Source organism: Raphanus sativus, chromosome 8 (assembly GCF_000801105.2).
Source record: "Raphanus sativus cultivar WK10039 chromosome 8, ASM80110v3, whole genome shotgun sequence".
NCBI lineage: Eukaryota > Viridiplantae > Streptophyta > Magnoliopsida > Brassicales > Brassicaceae > Raphanus > Raphanus sativus.
Window position 1 is genome coordinate 18,369,939 of NC_079518.1, and position 10,182 is coordinate 18,380,120.

Consider the following 10,182-nt stretch of genomic DNA (forward strand, 5'->3'; position numbering starts at 1 on the left):
ATTTAACTTGTTAACCCATTAACTTGTTAACCCATTAACCTGTTAACCCATTAACCTATTAACCCATTAACCCATTAAATCAAAAATAAACAGTTCATTTGGGTTAATGGGTCAACTTGGATTGGGTCAACCAATGGGTCATGACCCATTTTGACACCCCTACTTACACATAGTAATACTTTGGCAAATTTCAAGTTTTATTAGTAAAACAATGTCTAAATAAAATAATTTGTAGTAAAACCAATGATTTTATATAATAAATATCATTAAAGAAGAGTATTATACAAACAGTTTACCAGAAATAAGTATTTTTATAAATTCTTCTTACTATAGTCTTATGGTTCACACAACAACCATGGAAGTTAAAGGAATCATTTTGGGAAAATGATAAATATTCCTAAAATTATAGAAAATAATCGTCTAAATAGTTTAATAGTCATAAAAATAGTTTTAATATACTTATTTATTAAGTGAATAGTCTACTAATTAATAATAGCCATAAAATATATATCGATTCTACATACTAAACATAAGTAGTCTCACTAATATATATGTAGTCCAAATAACACTTAGTAAAACTAGGAATACTAGTAGTTCAGATAACACTTAGTAATACGAGTAAACCTAGTAGTCTGAATAACACTTAACAAAAACAGAGTATGTGACTTCCTCTATTGATTTCATCAAGATAATAGTGTGAATTTCATCTTCTCCTTCACCATTTCTGAAATTCATTTCATTTCAGCTCCAGCTTTCATATAATATCCTTAATTTCCACACTGTAGAGTGCTCTCTTGCTAATACTAATTTGTGTCAGTACTATACATAGTAAAACTGGTAGTAATACTAGTAGTATTTGTAAACATAGTAATATTAGTAACATCAGTAATACCATTTGTTCTTAGTAAGATAAGTAATCTTAGTAATATCCAGAAATTATCCTTACAGTAACTAATCACGTCTTTATCTCGATTTTGTTTTGATTTTGCATTACCCATAGAGATGGCATTTGGTACCACCCGCCCCGCTTTGGCCCGCCCCGCTGCGGTCTCTATCTCTGGCGGATCATTGCGGGTCAGCCCGCCGTGACCCGCGGTTCCCAAACCCTCGACCCAAACCCGCCCCGCTTATAACATATGACATTGCGGTCCGGCCCGCGGGTCCTCAAAAAGTTGTATGTTTGGTACCACCCGGCCTGCCGTTGCCCGCCCCGCCGTGAGGGAACTGGCAGTGGTCACTGACGGTGACTCACCGTATGGGCATGTCCTTGTCTCTTGCTACTTGTTGCAGAGCTACGTCTTTGTCATCCCATATAATATGTTATTTCATCTCTTAAAATTAATGATTGACTTACTAGTTTATGGGTTTCTTGTTTGTGAGAGTCTAAATAAAAAGACAAATTCGATTTCTATATTGATTTTATATAGATGATGCTTACGTAAAGGACCATGTTAAAAACTGAATTCTATGTCCCTTCATTCATCATCTAGTTCAACGAAAACAGAGGAATAGAGGATTTGAGGTATCAGAACATGCAGCTCATATTCAACAGTTAAGCTCATACGTGATAGTGAATCAGTGAGATATTGTTTGCAAAAGTACATGATCAAAAACACAAACAAACACTGCAAATTATTTTAAGTCTTAACCAAATTTAAATTAAACAAAACACCATCTCCAAACAATGAATCCCAAAGATAAATAAAAACCAAATCCAAACAATCATTCTAAATGTAGATAAAAACAAAACAACAAATCAAAATAAAAAATCAAGCTTCTTCTCCTTCACGTCCATCTTCATTTTTATCATTGACAATGGATTCAAATGATGGTAGCTTCTCTTCTTCACCATCAATTTCATCTTTAGAAAATATCAATAGTTGAAGTTAGTAAACATTAATAGTCACGTGACTCTAAATTATATGATAATGTAAATATTTTACCATGTGCATAAGATGCATATCCCTTTAGCCAGTTCCTAGTACATATCAAAGCTTGCACATTCTGAGGGAGTAAACGGCTCCTGTATTTATTAAGTACTCGCGATCCAATGCTAAAAGAAGACTCTGAAGCTACTGTTGTAATAGGAATACTGAGTAAGTCACAAGCCATTGCTGACAAATCGCCATACCTATGAGTATTATCTTTCCACCAACTGAGAATGTCCAAGCTCTTGAAATTATGAAATTCCAAAGGTGGTTCATCAAGATAAGCTTCTAGAGGTGTCTTTCCATAGACACAGTTTTCAAAATCCATTTTAATTTCTTAAAATTTGCATCCAATCTTCCTTTTTACACTAGAAGAGATCCATGATCTTCTTTTTAATAGTATTTTAGCAAAAATTTCATCAAAAAAGAACATAAAATATACCTAAAATCTATAAACACGTTTTTAAAATTATTTTTAATCTCTCAAAACTTTTATCAATTCTTACTTATTAACAATATATTTATTATTTTATAATTTTTATATTTTTAATCCAATCATAAATATAAAATATCAAAATAAGAAGATAAGAATATTTTTTTTCAAAAGTTTAAATTGGAAGGTTTAAACCAAAAAATATTTTCCGTTTTTATGATAATTGTTTTTTTGAAATATATTTAAGTAATCTGCTTTACTATTTTAATATTTATAAAATTAATAAATACAATCGAAAATTTGAAAACATAATACCCAAAATTTATCATTGCACTAACTAATCAATTTTTAGGACGGATTTTATATTACCCATGATATATAATTCATCTAAATGAAATTACACACAAAAATCATCAAAAACAGACATAATTATACGTTGAACCCATAAGTACAGTTTTCGAAATCCTTTTTAATCTTCTATAATATATATCGAATCTGTTTTTTTATTCTACCTGAGATACATCTGTTTAATAGTATTCAGGTAAAAAAATCATCAAAAACAGACATAAAATATGCCCAAAATTCATAAATATAGTCTTCAAAATGGTTTTTAATTTCTCAATACTTCCATCAATTTTTATCTTTTAATGTTACCCATGACGTAAAAAACATTTAAATGATATTTTAGAAAAAAATTGATCAAAAACGGATAAGAATTTCTTTTTCTTCAAGCTTCAAAATCATTAATGGAGGATGACAAGATGAATTTTACGATGGAAGAAGAAAGAGGAAGAGAGAGGTTTGACCAAGCTTAAATATGATTGGTTAAGACAAATATGTGGGTCATGAGTTGTTTTATGTGATTGATTTATTTAAATGAAAAATAAATGATTCAAAAAGGTAAAAAAAATATTAAAAATTAAGAGGATAGTTTGGTATTTGACATTGGTAGTGGGATCCACAGAGGGGTGTTGTGAATAGAGAGAGGATGTGGAGAATGATTTTTTTTCTAGAGGGGCATCTGAGTATAAACTCCTGACGAGCTGGTGGTGGTGGGATAACGAGCGATGGTGACAAAAGGAGTGGTGATGAATCTAAGAATTTGAGGAAGTCAAGCAGACTACAGAGAAGAAACAGAAACAAAAAAAACGTGGCTGAATTATTTTTAATATATTTTTTCAGATAAGATAGCATTTATTTTTTAATTTGCAATGGTAAAGCGCCTCCACTTACCAAATTAACGCGCCTGAATTATTTTATTTTCCCGCGATTACAAACATAGCTTTACATTTTAAAAACGCTATTATAAAAGCCTGTTTTGGTATACAATAGCAGAAATGTCAAAACCGCTATGATACGATGCTATTAATATCCATATTTCCTGTAGTGATCTTGTTCATCTTTATGGATTTTTAACAAACTTTTTCTCCTTTTTGACAAATTATAGGCGAATAATGGGTTCATTGGTAATGTACCTACCCCTCTCTTTCCAACAATGTGTGATCATTCCATTAGAGAAGAGTAATGAGGTCGCAGGAGACACTCCTACCCCTTTAAACATCAGGAAATCAGAGAGAGAGAGAGAGAGAGAGAGAGAGAAGAGAGAGAGAAGAGAGAGAGAGAGAGAGAGAGAGAGAGAGAGAGAGAGAGAGAGAGAGAGAGAACCATAAATACACATACTTTTACCTTCCAGATTTGTAGGAGGACTCCGATCCAATGTTTACCAATCCCCAAGACAAGCAAGTTAAGTTGATTAAGCTTGGAAGTCAACTTTGGGTTCCAGACATTCTCAGCAGGTATGGATGTTAGCATTACGTGATACACTGCATTGTTTCCATTTAATACATCTTGCAATCAATAAATCTAGATGGTGCTAGAGAGTGATTAGAGTAGCAATCAAATTTTATTTTATCATAATCCCCTTCTTGACTCAATAAAACACTTTGAAAACATTTGATAAGACTGATACTGCTCAAATTACCCTATAGAGCTTACTCTCTCAAATAAGAGGTTCAACTGTAGTACTTAGGGATCGAATCACGAGGAGCTAGGGAACCAATTAAATCTAATCAATTAATCAATCCTAGGTGAAGTTGGTTTTAATGATGAAATGTAAATGACAATTCCTAAAATGGACAAGGTAGTTGCTCTAACTAACAATATGATGGTTGTTTAACTGATAATAAAGAGTGTTAGACTTAGGGTTTTTATTCAGGAATGGAGATTATAATATTTATAAATGCCTAACAAGTTGCTTGCATGATACTAAAGAACTCAGCCGCTTAACTCTCAGTGATATCTCAGTGGTTAAATTATCTAGATCTCTGGCCTCAACTGTCGTCTGTTGACCAGAAAAAGAGTCGATCGATATCCTTTAGAGATACGAGCGATACACCTTTCGCAGCGCCGATCGATTCACATGTCGGGATATCGATCGACGGCTTCTAGATATGCCTAGGCGCGAGCCGATAATGAACACTAGGTCTCAAGGAGGGCGGTTAGCTCTTCTCCAAGGAGACAACTAGTTCAAACAGATAATTCAAGATATCAAAGATCCTAGTGATCTATGTTCTAGTTAGCTACTCTAGAACAAGCTTAGAGTGCAATATATTTGATGAATATCACAACTTAGCAATTATAGTTTGGGGCTAATCCCACAAACCTATTTAAACCCTAGATCTAACAAGTAGACTACTCAGACATAGTTAAGCAATTTATAATATAAGATAGATAAACGAATTGCATAGATAGAGAATATAAAACAAATGGAGTTCAATCACAAATCTCTCAATGATCTCTCCAATATCTCAAAATATATAAACTCTAGCTTTCTCTCACACTCTATGCTTACTTCTGCCTTCAAAAGCTTGCTTTTCTTAGACTTGTTCAAAGCTTGCCGTAGAAAACACTTAGCAGGAATATTAAGCATTTCCATTAGGTTAAAAACTCGTTAGGGGAAATCTCGTAATTTGGTGAAGTCTTGGTGAAGTAGTCGGCTAAACTATTCCGTCTTCGATATCGATCGACGACACTAGATGTGTATCGATCGATTATAATCTTCTAGTACGCGGATCTTCTCAGCTACATCGATCGACAACTCTGGATGAGCATCGATCGATTCTTATCACAATGTTGACTTCCGACTTGGTCTTGAATGGTCAACTCGGGTGTATTATCTATTGTACTCCAAAATGCTCCAAAAGCATCACTTTATCACGAACCAGAAATACACAGACTTTTACCTTCCAGATTTGTAGGAGGACTCCGATCCAATGTTTACCAATCCCCAAGACAAGCAAGTTAAGTTGATTAAGCTTGGAAGTCAACTTTGGGTTCCAGACATTCTCAGCAGGTATGGGTGTTAGCATTACGTGATACACTGCATTGTTTCCATTTAATACATCTTGCAATCAATAAATCTAGATGGTGCTAGAGAGTGATTAGAGTAGCAATCAAATTTTATTTTATCATAATCCCCTTCTTGACTCAATAAAACACTTTTGAAAACATTTGATAAGACTGATACTGCTTAAATTACCCTATAGAGCTTACTCTCTCAAATAAGAGGTTCAGCTGTAGTACTTAGGGATCGAATCACGAGGAGCTAGGGAACCAATTAAATCTAATCAATTAATCAATCCTAGGTGAAGTTGGTTTTAATGATGAAATGTAAATGACAATTCCTAAAATGAACAAGGTAGTTGCTCTAACTAACAATATGATGGTTGTTTAACTGATAATAAAGAGTGCTAGACTTAGAGCTTTTATTCAGGAATGGAGATTATAATATTTATAAATGCCTAACAAGTTGCTTGCATGATACTAAAGAACTCAGCCACTTAACTCTCAGTGATGTCTCAGTGGTTAAATAATCTAGATCTCTGGCCTCAACTGTCGTCTATTGACCAGAAAAAGAGTCGATCGATATCCTTTAGAGATATCAAGCGATACACCTTTCGCAGCGCCGATTGATTCACATATCGGGATATCGATCGACGGCTTCTAGATATGCCTAGGCGCGAGCCGATAATGAACACTAGGTCTCAAGGAGGGCGGTTAGCTCTTCTCCAAGGAGACAACTAGTTCAAAAAGATAATTCAAGATATCAAAGATCCTAGTGATCTATGTTCTAGTTAGCTACTCTAGAACAAGCTTAGAGTGCAATCTATTTGATGAATATCACAACTTAGCAATTATAGTTTGGGGCTAATCCCACAAACTATTTTAAACCCTAGATCTAACAAGTAGACTACTCAGACATAGCTAAGCAATTCATAATATAAAAAGATAGATAAACGAATTGCATAGATAGAGAATATAAAACAAATGGAGTTCAATCACAAATCTCTCAATGATCTCTCCAATATCTCAAAATATATAACTCTAGCTTTCTCTCACACTCTCTGCTTGCTTCTGCTTCAAAAGCTTGCTTTTCTTAGACTTGTTCAAAGCTTGCCGTCGAAAACACTTAGCAGGAATATTTAAGCATTTCCATTAGGTTAAAAACTCGTCAGGGGCAATCTCGTAATTTGGTGAAGTCTTGGTGAAGTAGTCGGCTAAAACTATTTCATCTTCGATATCGATCGACAAAAAACTAGATGTATCGATCGATTATAATCTTCTAGTACGCGGATCTTCTCAGCTACATCGATCGACAACTCTGGATGAGCATCGATCGATTCTTATCACAATGTTGACTTCCGACTTGGTCTTGAATGGTCAACTCGGGTATATTTCTCTATTGTACTCCAAATGCTCCAAAAGCATCATTTTATCACGAAACGCTCCTGAACCTGAAACATACCTAACAGGCTAGAAAACACATTAGTTATATAATAAATACTACTATACCATGGTAGAAAAATCAGTGAAATCCATGGTATATCAACTCCCCCAGACTTACTCCTTTGCTTGTCCTTAAGAAAAACCAGTAGTCTTTGGGAAAATGTTTGAAAACAGTAGGGACTCAAAGATTCAAAATATTGAAGTCATCACTCTATGGGTCGCAATCCATATCTAAACATCCTAATCACAGAAGTTCATTATGCCTTATTCTAGCTTAGCAACCAAATTCATCTAGTCCACAACTTAGTAAATCTTATCTCACATTCGCCTCTTACTAACCTCATTTCTTAACATAAAAAAAAAGTGCAGGCTTTACCTTGGGAGTATCGATCAAAATGACACATAGATTTAACTCACAACAAGTATCTTAACACACAGGTAGTCTTCTCTGATCCCTTTCTCCCCTCATCTCTCTTCTCTAAATCTATTATTAGTTTCAATTTCAATAGGTTTTGATGCCACAAAGGTCATCTAGTTTATCTCATTGACATTTGCATTTGTAACTCATACATTTTGACAAAGTGTAGCGAATAATGGGGTCTCAGGTAATTTACCTATCCCCATTTCCACAATGTGTAATCATCCCTGAGATTTAGAATAATGAGGTCGCAGGAGACACTCTACCCCTCTGCCTCTCAAGAAATCATTTCAATCTTTCATAACATAAAACTTAGATCTTTGAGATGCCGAAGAGAGAGAAGGAAGGGAAACAGACACACAGACTTTTTACCTTCCAGACTTGTAAGAGGATTCCGATCCAGTGATATAGGTGACAGGTTGATCCACTTTAAGCATCTTTAGTACTATCTGCAATCAGTAAATCTAGAATGGTGCTAAAGAGTGGTTAGATAATCAAGTATAAATCTATATCAATATCCCCATTTAGTACTTATGTGAAAAATAATTTGAAATCATTTTTAATAAAAACCAAATAAAAACACATATTAGTAAACTCCCTCCCCCAGACTTAAATTACACTGTCCCAGTGTAACACAGACGGAGTGGAGTGAATAAATAAATCATAAGAACTGAATGTAACAAGATATAATGACTAAACCTGACCGCGAATGGTGTCGATTGATACGTAAACATGTACGTCGATCGTTAGTGATGGTCGCGTGGTGTCGAGCGATGTGAATGGATTGTGTCGGTCGACGGAATCATCATTCTACTTGGATCTTTAAAAATCTGCAAAAATAAATGCGAAAAATAAAAGTGAAAATGTTAAAATAACTTAAAAGGAAAATAAAATAAAACATAATAGTGGGTTGCCTCCCACTCAACGCTTTGTTATAGTTATTTAGCTTGACTTTGGTGGTATGTGACTCAGTTGGTGCAGAAACTGCTGCTTATTGGACAACAAGCATCAATTTCGTGTCTCCTCCTATCAAACAATGTGGCAATGAAGCTTTTCTTGTGGCGTCATCACTTCTGAGTTGTTTCTCATCTATCTTGAGAGATTGTATCTGTGAGTTTTCTCAGAGTTCTTTCAATAGATTCGATGCTGCCAACATTCTTGTAGATGGTGTTGTAGGAGTATTCTGACAGTTTCTCAGTTTCATTCTGTATTGCGTCGATCTTGTCATGATTCAACTGATCTCGGTCTGCCAAGGACTCGGTGTCGATCGATGCTACAACATGTGCGTCGGTCGTTTCTCTAGGAGTAATGTCGGTCGATCCAGTAGTAACTGTGTCGATCGATTTTGAAACGTTGGCCTTGGTACTGCATAGCACTATCTTCATTCTTCAGGAGACGAGTAGCTCTGCATAGGCTGTTCATTCTTTCGTTGAGAGTGTCGTCAATGTCATCACTTTCTCCGTTGAGTCTCTCCTCCATAGCATTCATAGGCCTGATATAACTCGTGTTTGATCTGATCAACTTCTGCTGCTGTGCATGCTGTCTGCAACTGGTGGTTGCTTGATGTCGATTGATATGGGTCTATGCCTGTCGATCGATGTCGCGTTTCTGTCACAGAAGACCAAGATGGTCTTGAACTATGCCAATATCTTGTTGGCAACTCGTTCAACTGTTGTGACAGTGTATCCAGGTATCCGCATGATAGGTGAACTGTAGTGGTTGTGCCTTTCCTCGTATGATTTTAATCCTATCTCCACATTTCTGTGAATATTGTGTCGATCGATGGTGAAGACTTTGTGTCGATCGATGGAAAGTAACACTTCTGAGTCTGACCTTTCTCGCGACTTGTTGCCAAAACTTTTCTGTAAGAAGATCAATCCTCTTGCTTAACAATTCGACATTGTTGTTGAGAGGGGCTGTAGACGTCTCCAATCTGTGTATTGATGTAAGCAATCTCCCATTTCATCTCGTTTACGTGATGAACATTCTGGTTGGTCATTGGATGTAGTCTCTGCCGATGTCGATCGATGGTGCAGGTGCTGTGTCGATCGATTACTGGTGGCGTAGCTTCCTTCTCAGCATGGTTCTAATGCTCTCAATCTCCATTCTTAGCACTGCCATATCACTTTGGAGAGCTTCATAGCTGCTATTCAAAGGCTGGAAAGTATCTTCCACATGTGCGAAAGTCTTCCTCAAGGTGTGTCTGAGCTTCCCCACACATCAGTCACAATATCATCTATCTCTTTCTCTGCTGTTAGGTACTGTTGCTGGTCTGTATGCATGGTAAGGGTGTGCATGTTCTGGAAGGTGTAACCAATTCTTCTGAAAAAGAGATGCTCTCTCCAGGATTCTCCTATTGTGCTCCTTGGTGACAAGGATTATTTCACCACCAACTACTCTAGCTAATGTCCAAACTCATCTCTGTGGACACCAAATTACGTCATTTTCTTCCCATTTGAATCTTCTGGATCCGTTGGAATCAGAGGCATGTCGTCCGAACTCAATATGTCTGTCGGTCGATCTAACTCTTGCACTGTCGATCGATATGGGTAAAGCATCGCCGTCGATCGATCGTGATGAAACGATATCGATCGATGGTGAACTCCTATGTTGAACGA